The sequence below is a fragment of the Mauremys reevesii genome, linkage group 6 (genome assembly GCF_016161935.1).
Source record: "Mauremys reevesii isolate NIE-2019 linkage group 6, ASM1616193v1, whole genome shotgun sequence".
In the NCBI taxonomy this organism is placed as follows: domain Eukaryota; kingdom Metazoa; phylum Chordata; order Testudines; family Geoemydidae; genus Mauremys; species Mauremys reevesii.
Window position 1 is genome coordinate 22376195 of NC_052628.1, and position 12680 is coordinate 22388874.

Sequence of the window (12680 nt, forward strand, 5' to 3'; positions counted from 1 at the left end):
ACTTGGGGACATGCTTAACTTGAAGTCAGAGATAAGTCACATGCTCAGAGTTAAACATATACTGGAAGGGCTTTTGGTGGATGGGGGGGGGGGTCTACCATTGCTTTTCTTGATCTATGAGTGTTTAATATTGATGGTTTTGCATTTACTTATATTTTGCCATTTTGACTTTGAGGGTACATAACGGCAAATTAATGGAAGATATTTTGGGGCATGGATTGTTGCCCCTTTTTTCATAAATTTTTGCCCAAATCTTCTCCATCACTGGCAATTTTGAAATCAGGATTGGATGTTTTTCTAAAAATATGTTGTAGTTCAAACAGGGATTAATTCAGGACAGTTCTACGCCCTGTGTTTTACAGGAGGTCAGACTAGATGATCATATTGATCCTTTCTGGCCTTATAACCTATTAGTTTGTGTAACCATGAAACATACAGGTTCCATACCCATGGAGCGGGAGCAAGGGGCAGAATTTCCCCTTTGAAATGTATAAAATAAGTACACACATGCACATGCATAGTTCCCCAAAACCGGGGAGGAGAGAGAAGGATTTTAAATATTTTACATTTTGAGACTCATTTAGATTGTAAGCTCTATAAGGGAAGGACCATATTTTATTTTATTTTAGGTGTGTACAGTGCCTACCAATATGGGGCCCTGACTGTGCCCTCTAGGTGCTTCCACAATGCAAATAAATAGCCATAATACATCATGAGTGTGAAGGCTTAAATATTCCTTGGGTAATTTGGAATTATATATATCTTTCACTAGCAAGTGCATTAATACAGTAGATGTAGCTTATTTAGTAGGACAAAGACACCTATATTACATCATTCTTTACACACTATCCAACACACATCCCACAAAGTCTACCTATACCTGTGCAACCTCATTGGTTTAACTGAGAGCAGAATTTGGCCTACTGTTCATAGGTGTAATATATGTGCAAGTATTTCCCTGTTTGTGTACTTTAAAGGATACTCAAAAGCATGCTAAAATCACAGATATTTTACATAGGAATAAGTGCATCACTTTTCTGGAGGCAGATTTAAGGGTTGTTTTCTCTACTGCCGCTCTTCAGAGTTCCTATGGATGCCATTAAAGTGAAGATCTGCTCTGAAAAGGAATCTATGAAATGGCATTGAGGGTTCCCATATTTTTTTCTCTTAATGATGCCAGATCAAGTATGCTTGGTTTAAAACTGAATCTTTAATCAATGCATTCTAACAGATTTATCAGTAATCAATACACCCATCCATCAGTAAGGCTACAACCACAAACTAAGGTGTAATTATATGCCTCCCATGCTAGCTTTAATTTAGCTGATGCAATAGTTGTGAAGATGCGATAACATTGGCTTCAGCACAAGCTAGCCATTCCAGTATAAGCTAGTATAAGCCATTCCAGTATAAGGGTACCCTGGGTAGATACTAAGGTTGCTAGCCTGCGCTAAAGTCTGTGCTGCTGCATCTTCACTACTGATGTTACCTATGCTAGCTAGATTAAGCTTGCTTGGGTACCCCTACCTATGCTACAATTACACCTTAAATTGTGGTGTAAATGTACCTTGAGTAGAATCATTCTTAAAAATTGCTGCTAACTGAGGTTCATCAGGCCTTAAGTTTCTTAAAATTCTCTCAAATCCCGAATGATATTTAAATATTAGCAGCAAACAAGAAAGATAGCTTCCTCCAAGTATAGGGACCAAATTCAACCTTCGTATCTGAGTTACACCAAGGATGAATTTGGCTCATGTTATTGGGTTTCTACGTAGGAAATTTAAAAACAAAAATGAAGTAAACTGTGTAACAACTGTGCTCTACAGCCGATGTGCTTCCTAGTTTTAAGCATGTCATACGTTCATTTTTAAATAAACAAATTTAGCATCTTAGTTCAACTATTTTGGAAAAATTATAGAGAAATGGACAAGGGACCAAGAGACTGAAGGAAAGCAAATGTATCTATCTTCAAAAAAAGGAAAAGAGCAATTCTGGTAATTACCATCCCATCAGCCTAACGTCCATCCTTAGCAAACTAATGGGGAAAAATGATCAAACACCTAGAGCAGTGGGAAGTATTGGTTACATTGACATTGGTTACATTGACATCAGGCTTTGGATCAGGCCCATAAAGAATAGAATTTGCCAGGCAAATGTAGGTTCCAATCTTGTAGCCTTTACTCAGGCAGAACTTCAGTTGACTTCACTAACTGTGGGACTCGGTGATCAGTTTTTGAACGCGTTTGTTCATAAACTTTTTCTTTCAGGAAAAAGTATTAATGAAAACGTTTTGATTAAGAAAGTGAATTTCCAGGTGAGGAAAGATACAAAAATCATTTTCCTCCTGGTTCTGAGCCTCATCTGTACAAATGTCACATCCTTGGCAGGAAAGCAGTCTGGCCAGCACAAGTGCAAAGCAGATTTTTTTTTTTTTAAAGGGTACTTCATGTCCACAAATTCCATTCTCTTTCTAGATGAAAACAGGCTTCTCATGCCTTTGTCGTCATTGGAGGAAATGGCAGCGGGGTGGGAGACTTTATAAACTGCTTTCATTGATTTAGTTTTGTCAGTCTAACAGCTGCCTTCCAGCCCTGCTTTCCTTACCAACGTCAGTGCTGTCGTCACACCAATTTTAAAAGGAAGATAAAAGATATCTTATTTAAAAAAAAGTGTCCAGTTCCAGGGATGAGTGTGTACATAGGAACCTGTCCAGTTAAAATCAGGGTTTTACCTTGTATATGAATGACTCATTTATTAAAATTCAGGTGGTGTTGATGGGGGACAAAACTTACCCTACGGTTTATGTCTTGAGGGAAAAAGACACATTTAACAGTATTAAAGATATGTTTTAAAATGTGTTTTCCCCCCAAACCTGCTTCGTTTATAGGGTCTTCCAAAGAGTTGCTAGTTCAGCAATGGTGCTTATTGAATTTATAGCCCTGGCGTGTTCAGAACAGTCTATACAAATGGATAAAGCTACTGAACTAAGTTATTCAGATGAAAACATTCCAGGCTTGAGTCATTTAAAAAGACAGCTATTTCTATATTCCCTGTATAGAATACACACTTTTTTCTAAAAGTGGCACTGTTTTCTTTGTTTCACTTTATTTTTCTCTGATTTGCTAAACTAATGAGGTGTAAATAATTATTTTATTAAGTCAATTGCTAATGTTCAGAAAGGGGCAGTGTTACTCTCATCTTCCCACCCACTTTTGTCTGGATTCAAAGAACAGTTGGGGCCACTTTCTGAATACATTTTGAACTGTTTTAAATAGAAAAGTTAGATAATTGTACCAATTTTTTCTTCCCCATACAATTGTATTAAATCAGTTTGCCCTCTAGTTTTAATCAGTTTACATAATAGTTTATTTCTAAATGGAGTAATGGATTGAAGATGCCTATGGCAGTTAAGGGTCATAAGAATTTGTCTGCATCAAATTAAAAGAAGGTAGGATTTTTTCTTTATGACAAAAAGGGTTAGATGTCCTATGATCAGTCATGAGATAATTCTCATAAGTAAATATTAGAAGATCATTTTTTAGTTTAAATTTAATCCATTGTGACTCAGTAGAAACCAAACAGATAATAGCAACTTACCACTAATTAAATATATATATACACACAGACATGAGTTCAATTCTTGAGGTTCAGATTCATAGCAGAGATGGTGAGCTTTGTAGTTGCAAAGAGTTATTTCAGAAATAGTCCATAGGTTATAGTCCAATGTTTATATTTCAAGGTGATCCAGTTAGAACTGGGATCTCAGTCCTTGTGGCTTAGGCTTCCCCTGCATGAAACCTCAAGCAGATCTGAGATAAAAGGATCAGGACCCAATGATCTTTCATACAGTTTTCTAGCCTTCACTTGACCATACGATCCTGGGTAAACAAATAGGCTTTTGATGTAACCTTCTATTTCCTGAACACCACCAGTAGTGTTACACAACTTAACATAGGGCAATTTATCCATTAGGCAGTTTATCACAATCTTTAAAGAGAGGTATAGACAATGTCATTATTTCACCCAAGATTCATCTAAATGTTAATATTCCCTTTTGATCTCTGAATCATTAACTATAGTGACAGACAGGAACTGTCTGTTTACATGGGTAGCATCTAAGATGCACACAATTAGTATCACTTCTAACTAGGGCTGTCAAGCAATTAAAATAATCATGATTAATTGTGCGATTTAAAAAAAGTAAATGTGATTAATTGCACTACAATACTAGAATACCATTTATTTAAATATTTTTGGATGTTTTCTACATTTTCAAATATATTGATTTCAGTTACAATGCAGAATACAAAGTGTATAGTGCTCACTTTATTTTTGATTACAAGTGTTTGCACGGTATAAAAACAAAATAAATAGTATTTTTCAATTCACCTAATACAAGTACTGTAGTGCAATCTTTTTCATGAAAGTTGAACTTACAAATGTAGAATTATGTACAAAAAATGCATTCAAAAATAAAACAAAGTAAAATTTTAGAGCCTGCAAGTCCACTCAGTCATACTTCTTATTCAGCCAATTGCTCAAACAAGTTTGTTTATGTTTGCAGAAGATAATGCTGTCCACTTGTTTACAATTTCACCTGAAAGTGAGAACAGGCATTTCTCATGGCACTGTTGTAGCCAGTGTCACAAGATATTTACATGCCAGATGCGCTAAAGATTCATATGTCCCTTCATGCTTCAACCACCATTCCAGAAGATATAATCCATGCTGATGACGGGTTCTGCTTGATAAGGATCCAAAGTAGTGTGACCAACGTGTGTTCATTTTCATTATCTGAGTCAGATTGGTCATTCCCTGCTCTACTCCTGGGAGTGTAGTACAGATTAACTGTTAAAGTCTACCTTGACAACTGGACCACATGTATAGAACACTTTTTTTCCATATGTTTTGTTTAAAAAACTAGATAAAGTTGTAATGCAGACTTGTTCTGAATAACCCACAGGAAATTTAGTTACCTCAAGTCCTATAGCCACTGTATCTCCTGAGAGGGTCATAGTCCAGTTTCTAGTCTGCTTTTTAGCAAGAAAGACTTTGGTTTCAAAATCACACAACATTTCTTTAATAGGGAAGTTAAATGTCTATATTTTAAAACACAAAAAACCACATTAAACCTGTTTTGTTGTAAATTCTCTTGTTTTTATGAACTGCTGTTTTCATCAAATCACAACTGACATATCTTGGAAATGATGGTGAAATTATTAGTGATTAATCATGTTGTTATTGCAATAGTGTCCTGAGGTTCGAGGATGGATTAAGGCTCATTGTGCTAGGCACTGCACACATACATAACAAAGATGGATGCTGCCCCAAAGAGTTTACAATCTCAGTAACTGTTCTGTGCTAGAACTCCAGGATAGTCAACAGAGTTGTATCAGGTCTGAACTTGGTTCACTGTGTCAGGCATGGGTGTGTTTGCATGTTTAAATGATCTGGGAAATTAACAAAGAGGTAGTTTGCGGAGCAATCACTATAAATACAATTCAGTTAAAAAATTCCACACTTTTATGGTATTCAAATATTTTAAGGAACTAATAATATTATATATTCTCTCTGCTGATTTACTGTATCATCTGACCCTTGCATATCTTCTAATTCTGAAACCATTTGTGACCATTCTAATTCTGTTAAGATAATTCACACATCTTGATGGTTTATAATGATCATTTGTGCATTTGTACTCAGACTGTTTAAATAATCATAACAGTTCTGAATAAATTTGCCATGTAGAATGAGAGAGTTCTAAATGCTTTCAGCTTAATGTCTAGACATAGTTGGATTCTCAGCTCTGCCAGTTTCTTAAAGAAACGCAACCACAGCAACAGCCAACACCAAGTGTTCCTGAGCCAGGTAACGGAGATCAATTCTTGCAGATGTTGCCATTGAAAAAGGGGGCTGTTTGTGTTTGAGCCCATGTGAGATGACGCATACCACTAAAACCACTGGGAACATTGGCCTGAAGAGAACAATATTGTGTCATTGCACCAGACTAGCAATGCCAATTAATGCTTGGGGCTACCAAGGTGATATGTGACTGAAAGACTGTGTATAGGGGACTTGAGATAATAAAATTAATGATAGGAAAATAAAAACCGCTCTTAAAATAATTCTAACTTGGGACTTGAATTATGCAGAAAAATATTTAAAATTATACCAGACAGGCTTGAATAATTGTTAACAAATTATAAATGTGAATGATAGTCATTACTAAATACACATCACATACTGTACTAAAGATTCTGGACAAATATTAGCAGATCAGATGACGTCAGTTTGAAGCATGCAGTAGGCATATGAATATGTTTATGCAATTTGTGGTCACATTAATTTAGGAGGTTTTGTTGACAGTATCATAAAGTGCCTATACTGTGCAAATCTGTCTCACATCTGGCAATGTGATAGGAATGGGGGGAAAGTTAGACATAACACAAATATCAACATGTTGGCTTTCTGTGTGCAAATCAGGCACTAAAGGCCAGATCCTCAGTGGGTTTAAATTGTCATAGCTCCATTGACTTAAATTAAGCTACAACAATTTACAGAAGTTGAGGATCTGGCTTGAATGCTATTTATAACTGATTCAACTTTTTTAATATTACAAGCTCTGTAGCAAATATAATCCACCTTATTACATCTGCTAAACACCCTCAGGCATATAGAAGGATATGGCTTGATTTTGTAAAAAGTAGTATTTCTAAATAGAAGCATGTGTCTGTATTAGGTTCATGAGAAATATAAACCAAATCTGTAATAATATTATAGTAGAATATATTTTAGATGTCTTTTTTTTTAAGATCACAGTAACATTCTAATTTTACTTGATAAAATTTTGTGTGGTTAGGTGTTGAAAAGACACATTTAAAGTCACATAGGTCTTTCCACTATGTATTTTAAAAAGCAAATGAAACAATCAAGTTCTTTAAATATGGGACCTGAATTTGCACATGGTATTTGAAAGTGCTGGGGTTTGGCTCCAGAATAAATATATGAAAAGTCTGACACTTGACATTTAGTGTTTCATGTTCCCAAATATTTGAAAAACACTGTCATATGGCAAATGTGGGAAAACAGAGAGAGAGACTCTTTCATGTTTTTTCTAATTTACTTTGTTCTGCAGGATAGTGAAGTCTTGTTTTCTCCTAAGGAAAGGTACGTCACAGCAAAAAAAAAAAAACAGTGGGGGGGAATGTCACATTTGTTCAATGCACATGTAATACAGTTAGTGCTGCTTTGAATATTAGAATGCGCTGTGCAGTATACTCCCCATGCACTCTCTTATTTCACTTCCTTTACTTTTATTTTATTTTATTTTAATCAGTTTTCAAGGAGCTCTTTGTTTTTGTTACAGGGTGCCTACCCTTCCATTTTTTTGAAATAGATCTATTCTGTGAATGCTGATGTTGCATGAAGTTGAGGCAGACTGTTCGATAGGACACTGATTGGAACTATTTTTTAAGGTGCTCATTTGTAGCAATTGGGGGAAAAAATATTTTGAATCAAACAAACCATTTTGTTTTCAAAGCTTTTTAACATTTTATAATAAAATTGAAGTAAAATTTGAAACCTAACGTCAATTTGGTTTTAAAAATGTCAAAACAAAACATTTAGATTTTTTTAAAGTTTTTTTCTTTGTTTTTTTTTTTATTGAAACAATTTGGCCAATTCAATATGAATTCAAGAAAAAAATGTTATTGGACTTGAATCTGCATTTTTCCATGGGAAAAAAAAAGTTTCATAAAAAAATCTTCACCCTGCTGCAATAGTTTAGAAAAGCATTGCAGACTAAAATTATTGTTTGTAGTGTTGTTGCAGCTGTGTTGGTCCCAGGATATTAGAGAGACAAGCAGGGCCGTCTCCAGGTTTTCTGCCACCCCAAGCTGCCAAAAAAAAAAAGCCATGGCAGCGCAATCGCGCCGCTCCACACTTTGGTGGCAATTCGGCAGCTGGTCCTTCACTCCGAGAGGGACTGAGGGACCCGCTGCTGAATTGCCGCTGAAGACCTGGATGTGCCGCCCCTTGGTATTGGCTGCCCCAAGCACCTGCTTCTTTAGCTGGTGCCTGGAGCCGGCCCTGGAGACAAGGGGGATGAGGCAATATCTTTTATTGAACCACTGTTGGTGAAAGAGACAAGCTTTTAAGCTTACCCAGAGCTAAAGAAGAGCTCTGGGTGAGCTCGAAAGCTTGTTTCTTTCACCAGCAGGAGACTGGAATTAGGCATTCTCAGGAACAAAATTAATTGTGGGATGAAATTGTGGCTGTGATGCCTAGATTTTACAATGTATGTTCTGCAATGTACATTGTTACTTAAAACTTCAGTAAAGCTCTAGATTTGATTCTCTAGAAGTGCTTGTTAGTCATCAAGAGTGGGATCCATGTGGACAATCATTCAAAGAAGAAAAAGAAAAAAACCGTTACTTACCTTGCAGTAACAGTGGTTCTCTGAGATGTGTTCACCACATGGATTCCACAACCCACCCTCAGTCCCTCCTGCTAAGGAGTCCTCCTCCCCTGGGATTATGTATTGATGAAGGGACAGTTGGGCCTGCTCGGCCCTTTATAGTTTTAAAAAAAAACAACAAAAAAAAAACCTAGATAAATTAACGGAGAATAAATTCATCAATGGTTATTAGCCAGGATGTGCAGGGATGGTGTCCCTAGCATCTGTTTGCCAGAAGCTGGGAATGAGCAACAGGGAATGGATCACTTGATGGTTACCTGTTCCGTTCATTCCTTCTGGGGCACCTGGCATTGGCCACTGTTGGAAGACAGGATACTGAGCTAGATGGACCTTTGGTCTGACCCAATATGGCCGTTTTATGTTATGTTCTTATAGCCTGAGGTGGGAGCTAGGGCAAAGATAGGTAGGCCACAGGCACAGCCCCAACAGACACTGCTGGCCAACAGACTCTGGTCTGTTGCACATGCACCCTGTGCATCCCAAGAGCGGAATCCATAGGGGCAACACAGCTCAAAGAATCACACTTACACAGTAAGGTATGTATCTGTTCTTTCTGTTCCTTCCATATCATCTCTGATAAACAGGAGTGCCCTTTGCTATGGGACAAGGGGGACAGATTCCCCCCTGCAAAAAAACTTGGTTTTGCCTCCCACCACCAGACTTTTCATAAGTCTATAGGCTCCATTATGGCCCTCTCAGATGCTGGACATTAGGAAAGCAATAATTGCCTAGCTTTTCTCTAGGGCTGTCGATTAATTGCGGTTAAGTCATACGATTAACTCAAAAAATTAATTGTGATTAAAAAAATTCATCACAATTTATCACAGTTTTAATCACACTGTTAAACAACAGAATACCAATTTGAAATGTATTAGATATTTTGGATATTTTTCTACATTTTCATCTATATTGTATTCTCTGTTGTGATTGAAATCAAAGTGTATATTTTTTATTACAGACATTTGCACTGTAAAAATGATAAACTAAAGAAATAGCATTTTTCAGCTCATCTCATACAAGTACTGAAGTGAAATCTCTTTATCGTGAAAGTACAACTTACAAATGTAGATTTTTTTGTTACATAACTGCACTCAAAAACAAAACAGTGTAAAACTTCAGAGCCTACCAGTCCACTCAGTCCTACTTCTTATTCAGCCAATCGCTAAGACAAACAATTTTGTTTACATTTACAGGTTATAATGCTGCCCTCATATTTACAATGTCACCAGAAAGTAAGAACAGCCATTTGCATGGCACTTCTGTAGCCGGCATTGCAAGGTATTTATGTGCCAGATATGCTAAACATTCGTATTCCCCTTCATGCTTCAGCCACCATGCTTCTATGCTGCTGATGCTCGTTAAAAAAAAAATGCATTAATTAAATTTGTGACTGAACTCCTTGGGGGAGAACTGTATGTCCCCTGCTCTGTTTTACCTACCTTCTGCCATATATTTCATGTTATAGCAGTCTCGGATGATGACCCAGCACATGTTGTTCATTTTAAGAACACTTTCACTGCAGATTTGACAAAATGCAAAGAAGGTATCAATGTGAGATTTCTAAAGATAGCTACAGCACTTGACCCAAGGTTTAAAAATCTGAAGTGCCTTCCAAAATCTGAGAGGGACAAGGTGTGGAGCATGCTTTCAGAAATTTTAAAAGTGCAACACTTCTGCAGAAACTACAGAACCTGAACCACCAAAAAAGAAAATCAACCTTCTGCTGGTGGCATCTGACTCAAATAATGAAAATGAACATAAGTCAGTCCACACTGCTTTGGATTGTTATCAAGCAGAGCCCATCATCGGCATGTCCCCTGGAATGGTGGTTGAAGCATGAAGGGACATATGAATCTTTAGCACATCTGGCACGTAAATATCTTGCAACACTGGTTACAACAGTGCAATGAGAATGCCTTTTCTCACTTTCAGGTAACATTGTAAACCCGAAGCGGACAGCATTATCTCCTGCAACTGTAAACAAACTTGTTTGTTCGAGCAATTGGCTGAACAAGAAGTAGGACTGAGTGGACTTGCAGGGTCTAAAATTTTACATTGTTTAATTTTTGAATGCAAGGGTTTTTTTTAACATAATTCTACATTTTTAAGTTCAACTTTCATGATAAAGAGATTGCATTACATTATTTGTATTAGGTCAATTAAAAATACTACTGCTTTTGTCTTTTTTTTTACAGTGCAAATACTTCTAATAAAAATAAATATAAAGTGATCACTATACATAATATATTTGAAAATGTAGAAAACATCCAAAAATAATGGTATTGCGCAATTAATTTGTTTAATCGCTTGACAGCCCCACTTTTCTCATTCGTAATGCTATTTGAGACAGAGACTGTTCTAGATGCTGACACAACTTTGCACCCACCCCAAGAATTTTTCTGAAATAATGCCTCTTGTGAACAAAGCTTTATTAAAAACTGTTCACGGGTTAGGTTGCATATATATGTCTGGATTTAGCATAATAGGCATAGCCAACTATTAATGAACTATGCTAATTAACTAATGAACTATACTATCCTTATTTTGCACACTGTGTGATTCATTGTAAGTGGATTGTGCTAGGGTTCCATCTCTCAGCCACAGGTATAGGGTTGCCAACCCTCTGGGACTGGCCTGGAGTCTTCCAGAATCAGCACCAATCTCCCGGTGACAATTGAAAGCAATCTGGGAGATTTTAATAGGCTATTTTAAGAAAATGACATTACATCATGTTGGGGGAAGGAGGGGGGAATCTTCCAGAATAGCTTCAGAAGGAACAGAGGGATGATTGGGTCTGTTCTGCCCTTAATAGCCTCATGTGGGGGTAGGCGATGTGAGGCCATCTAGGGTAAAGACACACCAGTCACTTTTGGACAAAAGAATCTGATCTGACATGCCTGGAACACATGCACACCAAGAGTGGAATCAATGTGGATAAACACTTAAAAAAGAATTGATTTTTTTTGCTGCAGGGCACTTTGATGAAAATTATTTTGACCTGGGGAGCATGTGTCTGTCTCCAGCTCTGATGCCCCACATTAATGACTATTTCCTCCCCCAGTTGTCTAATATGTGTGTCAACAGACTTTATCATAACTGTTATGAGAATAAAAGTCTATTGGTAATCTGGGTCTGCTAAAACTTTTCTCCTGATAAGCACTTTATGTAGGGCTAAACTCCAAAGCACTATGCCTAAGTTGTTTGAATATAAATGGGAAGTACTGCATTTTTAGTAGATATGCTTATGCACGCAAAATCTACAGGACATGCATATATGAGGGTATAGACTAGAGACATGGCTTTATTGTGTGTGACCATCTGTTTCAGCATTCAAGAGTATTTTCATTTAGGGCTTGATTTTCACTCCTTAATCTAGTTGACTGATTTGCATGGTTTAAGGAACTGGGGAGGCTAAGCTTGGAAAAGTACACATACGGATTTTACAATTATTTCCAGAAGTGCAATTAAAGGCCCTATGTGATTGAAAATATTTCTTAAGAATTTTGTGCATGGTATTTTTTTCATGCCTTGGTCCCAAGTTACATACTTAGGACAAATTCTGCCATCCCTCCACAATCTCTCACTAAATGGTTCTGCATTTCTAAATAAAGGAGTTTCTTCTGACATTGGAAAAAGGCGAGGAGAAACATTAAGTATTCAGAATGGGCTATAGAGTCAGTTTTGCTCTCTTTGGCCCAAAGAATATTTAATTACTTATACAAAGTAGAACAGCTCCAACAGGAGATGTTGAGAGAGACCCACCCTGTGGCTAAAGCATTCAGCTGGGGCATGGGAAACCGAGGTTCAAGAGCCTGGTCTGAAGTAGGCACTTGAACCTGGATCTCCCACATCCCACTGAACTATTGGCTTTTCTGGTGCAGGTGTCTCTCGTTTTCCATGAAAAACTTTGAAAGGTCCCTGCTTCATCTCAATGTGAAACAGGAAATGTTTCGAAATCTCAACGTTTTGCAGGATGGGAAAACCATTTCCTGCCGCGCTCTACTCTCAGCTCATTTGAGTCTGATCAGGCTTCTGGAAACATGTAGTTCACACTATACATGCTCAAAGATTTAACATACAGTCATATTGTACCCTCTAGATCTGCATGTGTATCTCCCCATCTTGTGGTAGACAGAGAGGGTCAGCCACCACTGTAGCAGTGTTTCTCCTTCCCCCTAGACCTCATGGAGGGTGTTCTGCAGGT